The sequence below is a fragment of the Myotis brandtii genome, unplaced genomic scaffold (assembly GCF_000412655.1).
Source record: "Myotis brandtii unplaced genomic scaffold, ASM41265v1 scaffold351, whole genome shotgun sequence".
In the NCBI taxonomy this organism is placed as follows: domain Eukaryota; kingdom Metazoa; phylum Chordata; class Mammalia; order Chiroptera; family Vespertilionidae; genus Myotis; species Myotis brandtii.
The window spans coordinates 2,833,548-2,839,547 of record NW_005363502.1 but is presented as its reverse complement, the minus strand read 5'-3'; the positions used below and the strand labels follow the sequence as shown (position 1 = coordinate 2,839,547).

General features: G+C 38.4%; 1 protein-coding gene across 3 annotated transcripts in view; it reads left to right on the top strand.

Moving 5' to 3' along the window:
• Positions 1–6,000, top strand: part of FAM110B (family with sequence similarity 110, member B) — a 105,409-nt gene that overhangs the window by 28,639 nt on the left and 70,770 nt on the right. Inside the window, exon 1 of one of the 3 annotated variants that reach the window (XM_014544111.1) lies at positions 3,565–3,721. The exons of the other annotated variants lie outside the window; for them this stretch is intronic. The gene's annotated coding sequence lies outside the window, so the exon portion shown is untranslated. Of the gene's footprint in view, positions 1–3,564; positions 3,722–6,000 lie in introns of those variants that run through there. 3 annotated transcript variants of the gene reach the window in all.

The following is a 6,000-nucleotide window of genomic DNA, read 5'->3' as shown; positions in this document are numbered from 1 at the left end:
TGGGGCAAGACTTGCTTCAGTGGGGCTTTGGTGCTCACTGAGTCTGCCCCCTGAGTGTGTCCCTTATGGATCTGAGGAGTTGTAATCTGGATGGTCCCACTCTGACCACTGGGTACACGGGCTCTTGGATCTCTAAGGAGGTGCTAATTTGGCCTCTGCCTGAGGTTACCTAGCAGGAGCTACGAAGAGTTCTGCAGATTCCCCTTCCTTTTTTGGGGTTTGGAGGTGCCCAGATGAGGCCCAGCTGTGAAGCAATGCAAGCTGCTGTGGGGCCTTGAGCCTTCTCTTGGAAGTTCTGGGTCTGTCTGGCCCAGCTGCAATTTGTTAGGTAATTTTCAGGTTGCAAAGGGCCAGGGCATTCATATGCAAAAGCCTCTGCCACAGCCTGGGTAGGGTGGGGTCTCAGAATCAACAGGGCAGGGCCAGCAGCTATGCCTGACACTCTCTCCCGATTGAAAAAGACAACCGTGTCCTCAGTTGCCAGCCCTTTCCACGTGCACCTCTGTACCTCTGCACTATACTTCCGCACCTCCTCTGAGTCTCAGTGTGCTTTTCTCTTTCCTTCTAGTTGTAGAATTTCCACTCAGCCAGCCTTCCTGTGGTTCTGGATGATGTCGGTTTTGTCTTTTCGTTGTATTTTTGAATTTGTTGTGGGAGGCAGCAATTTCCGGTGTTTACCTATGCCGCCATCTTGGTTTCTCCTGGTTTGGGTTTTTAATATGTTTGGGTTTTTAAAATTTTTTTGAAAAAAATTTTTTTTCAACTAAAATGGACTTTCAATAGTATTTTACATTAGTTTTGAGTGTTCAGCATAGTGGTTAGACATTTATGTAATTTATGAAGCGATTCCCCCAATAAGTCTCATACCCACCTGGCACCATACGTACGTATTACAATACTAGAGGCCCGATGCACGGAATTCATGCAAGAATAGGCCTTTCTTCCCCCGGCTGCCCGCACCGGCTTCCCTCCAGCACCTGGTACCCGGGAACCGGGTTTCCCTCCCTCCGGCTGCCAGGCACCCGGGATCAGGGCTTCCCTCGCAGCCTCAGCTTCATCCAGAAGGTCATCCAGAAGGACGTCCAGTCTAATTAGCATATTACACTTTTATTATTGTAGATTATTCATTATATTCCCTATGCTGTACTTTACAGCCCCATGACTGTTTTGTAACTACCAATTTGTACTTCTTAATCCCTTCACCTTTCTTACCCTGCCCCCAAGCCCCCTCCCCTCTGGCAACCATTCCTTTGTTCTGTATCTATGGGTCTGTTTCTGTTTTGTTTGTTTATTTATTTTGTTCTTTAAACTCTACAAATATTGAAATCATATGGTATTTGTGTGTTTGTTTTTAAGAGTGATATAGAAGCCACTCAGAAAACAATGGCAAGTTGTGTAGTATGTTTAAATAAAATATGTATTTATTTCTTCCAGAAAACTGCTTTATTATAAACATGAGACAAATAAAAGAAAAATAGGTTAGGTGAAAGCTAAAGAGACAGAAATAACTAAAGAAAAGGTGCTTTAAGTAGGTGTTACCAATGGTTAACTGTTTGAAATAAACTTTCCAAGGACTTACAAATAGAAAAAAATATTCTTAGTTCCTGATAAAATATTCTGAAAAAAAGGCACACAATCCAATTTTCAAATAAGTAAACTCTAACTTCTGCAAATTCATGTAGAATTACATCATCATTTTTTCTTTCTATGTACATACATACTACATATAAGAGCTTGAAAGGTTCAGAAGAATTTAAAATGAAAATAATTATATTAGGATATCAACTTAGTAATAAAATCATTTTAAAGACTTATAGTAAGACTATATTTATAATATTATTTTTTATATAATATGGGGTGGTTTTTTTAGGTAAAATCTGCAGATCTTATGCATACACTTTAATAAGTTCTACCAAATATAGGGTGTCCCCAAAAAAACATGTATACACTCTTTAACAGCTGATAACTCAATTGGTGTTTCTTTCTTTTCAACCAGATTAAGCTTTGAACAAAGGAAATTCATCCTAAAATGCTACTGGAAGTTTGAAAACGCAGTTGAAATACAAACACTGCCTTTATAATTATTCAAAGAATGCATGCATTTTTGGGGCACCCTATATGTGCACTCACATAATCACCTCTTAAGGATATAAAGCATTCCCTCACTCCAGAAAATTCTCTTTTGCCACTTTCTAGCCACTTCCCCCTTTTACACCTTAGAAGAAATCATTGTTCTGATTTTTACCACCATAAAGCAGTTTTGTCTGTTTTTAACTTTATCTCAGTGGACTGTACATAGTACATATGCTTCGTGCTTTTCCCTTTCATTTAGTATCAGGTTGTTGAGATTCATCCTTCGTCTCAGTAGCTCCTTCCTATTGCTAGTAGTAGCCCATGTGTGCATACACCTCAGTTTGTTTATCTGTTCTTCTGTGAATAGATGTTTGGCTTGTTTCCAGGTGGGCAGTTGGAATAAAGTCGCTCTAAACATTGTTGAACAAGTCTTTGGGGGCACATAGGTTTTCCTTTACCTTGGGTGGAATTGCTGGGTCATGGGTAAATGTCTGACTGACTTCAGACTTTCCCATTAGTGGTGTGTGAGAATTCCAGTTGTTCTACAGCCTTGCCAACATTTGGTATTGTCTTTTTATTTTTAGTGATTTGAGTGACTATGAAATAGTGTTGTCTTGTGGTTTTAATTAGTATTTCCTCATGACTAATGGCATTAAGTGCCTTTCCATGCTTATAGGTCTTTTGTATATCTTCTTTTGCGAAGTGTCCACGTTTTTGCCCTTTTTAGAATAGATTGTTCATCTTTTTTATATTGATTTCTAGTTCTTTATTTTTCTGGCTAAAAGTCCTTTTCTCAGATGTATGTATTGGATATAGTTTCTTTTGTTGAGTCTTAAAGTGTCATTTGCTGAGCAGAAGTTTTAAATACTTTTAGAGGAAAGTTTGCCATTTTTTTTCCTTTACGGTTAGTCTTTTTTCTGATTCTCGGAAATTTACACCTACTGCAAGATGGCAAAAATCCTCCTTTGTGGTTTTCTAGCTTTATAGTTTAAGGTTTTACCGTTTAGGTCTATGACCTGCCTCAGGTTGATATATTTGGTGTGAAATAGTGGTCACGGTTTACTGTTTTTTCAAATGGATATCCAATTGTCCCATCATTATTTGTTGAAAATACTTTTCATTCTCCATTGAATTGTCTGAGTCCCTTTGTCAAAAATTAGTTATGTATTTGTGAACTCTCTCTTCTGCTTTGCTGATCTGCTTATTCTTATTCACACCACTGTGTTGGAATTTCATTGTCTTCAAGAAAGAGCCTCCATCCTTGTCTGGGTGGGGGACACTCCCTTCCCATTGGGAACACAGAGGAACCACCCTCCAGGTTCCCCGCAGTGGCTCGCATTTCCACAGAGCGTGAGACATAGCTAATACATGTCTCTGACGTGGAATTTTGCAAGTGAAATGTGTCTTGCATTTGAGTGACTTCAGTATGTTCAGATTTTAAAAGTTTGATGTAATTCATGTCATTTCACTCCAATTTAGGTCCAGGAGTAATGCTGGAAAGAACTATGTCATTTCACTGCAATTTAGGTCCAGGAATAATGCTGAAAAGAAAAATGTCATTTCACCGCAATTTAGGTCCAGGAATAATGCTGAAAAGAAGTATGTATGAAGGCATGATTGAGCACAAACTAAGAGCAGCCCCAAACTAGTAAGTCAAAAAGGATAAGTTAACTGAAATTCCGGTTAATTTCACACAACAGAGACCAACCAATGTTTAATAGAAATGCTTTAGGATTGCTTTTTCTTGGCCGCCAGTGGAGTTTTTGTTTCCCCTGCAAAATACATTCTCCCAAACAGTAACACAACACACAGCATATTTGGGGAGGACAGAAATTAAGTTATTTTGTAAAAAGAGAAAAAGAGACATAGAAAAATTCTATCCATTGCTGAAAATAAGGAAATTTTTAGAAAAGTAGTAATTACACGTCAAGAAAAATTTTCCTTCCCTGTCCTTCCTCCCTTGGCCTGTCCCTTTGAGGCAGGAGGCTTGTGCCCATCTATTCCGGGCCCTGGCTCTCTCACCTGGAGCATCTCAGGGAGTTGGAGGGTTAATTCTCATCAACTTGACCACCCGTTACTACCAGTGGAGAGCGAGGCCTGTATGATTTTCTACTTACTTCACCCAGAGAAGCCAGGATCCACTCCTATTTGTGAATGAGCTGTGCCCATTGTAGACAAAATAAAATTAACTAATACTTCCTCCTCCACCACCACCCCACCCCATCCTCAGGATAAGGGAACACCAAGTACCATCTTTTGAAAGCCTGACACTGACTCATATCCCCTATTTAAATTGTGTTGTTGTTCTTAAACAAGAAGAAAAACAAATGTGAAAATGGTGTTTACTCTTGGTTGGAAGATGATTGAAACTGTAAAAGCTTCTTTAGTCTATAAAATGGGCAAATGCCACCAAGAAATCAGGTGGCCAGTTTCTCTTGCTGCCCTCTGGACTCCTGTAGCCCTTTGCCACTAACCTGTCAGGTACCTTATGCTATTTATTCCCATTAGAGAAAATTCCTGCAATATTAATTTAAAAGCCTTCTATAGTATAATCTACTGCACAAACCGCTTGTGTAAGCTTGACTCAGACTCTATGATAAAAAGCATTCATCATGTGCCATTCCATGTAAGAGGAATTTCAGCTCTCCTCTTCCGTAGAGGACCTGCCTGCAGTGGAATTAAAATAGCTTCTCCCTGAATGGGAGCATTGACTTGGCAAAGATAGGAGCAGTCATTCAAGAGGAATGTAATCGAACACTTGAAATTTAAATTCCTTTGTAATCTGACTTTGAAAATAAAGTAAAAGAGAAACCCAAGAAAGTTTCCTTTAAGGTGAACTCCTGTCCTTCAGATCACTTCCACTTTCAAGGCTAATAACATACCCACGATAAAAGCAGTATGTAATGAAGCTGATCTTTGCCATGAGCTTATTCCCCCCGATAATCTGATACTTACTGCTTAGAAAAGGTGCCCTACATAGAGAGAACCCACCTCTGCAAAAATGTCTTTCAAACGTCAGATTTACAAACTGGGCCAGTCACGTTTGGAGGAATAGCTTTTTCCTTTATTGTGTCCATAAAGCATAAATTGTTAAGCCAAGAAACTACCTTAAATAAGTGACACAGATTTTCTTCTTTATTTAGAAACTATTCAGATTTACAAAGGATTCTTTCCCTTCAAATAGCTTCTTTCTCGTTCTTGAAGGACACAATCTTTTTTCTGTTAAAGTCACTGAGTGGTAAATGTTTCCAGGAGGATAACACTTGTTAAACAAAAAAAAGGTCCCATAATTGTCGTCACTGTCTTAAATGGGGTTACATAATGAAAAAATATTTCTTTGTTGTAAAAGAAAACAGGGAAAAGGATCTCTCTCTCTCTCTACATGAAAATAGAAACAGGGAATCCAGTACAGAGCAGTAGTCACCATTTATGAAAAACAGCAGTCAAAAGAGAAAAGGTGTGTGTACGTGATTATTTTCAGTAGAAAAAAAAATCTTGGCTTTACACTCAACTGTATAGGTGGACTTGAGCTCAATTTGCTTCAAGGCAAATTTCTGTTAACAACTCATTTGCATATTAATTTATATTGTGGAACTTAAAAATTCATCCCTATATATATAATATAATTACCTTTACAATCTACACATATAAATGGAAATATCTTTCTGACAAAACCATCAAACCATTATCTATTGGTGATGCGAAGCTATCATTAGAGGTTTTTTAAACTGTGAAAGTAAAAATAGAGCTCATATAGGCAGACACAGTGAAAGGTGATGGCTTTACTTTCTTTCAACTCGATTCCCGCTATAGTAGGAACAATCCATAAAGCTTCAGAAACTTGCCAAGGTTCCAGTCAATTTTGAATCATGCTAATGTTTCTAACTTCATATCCAAAGAAATTATTTTCCATTTTCTCCATCACTT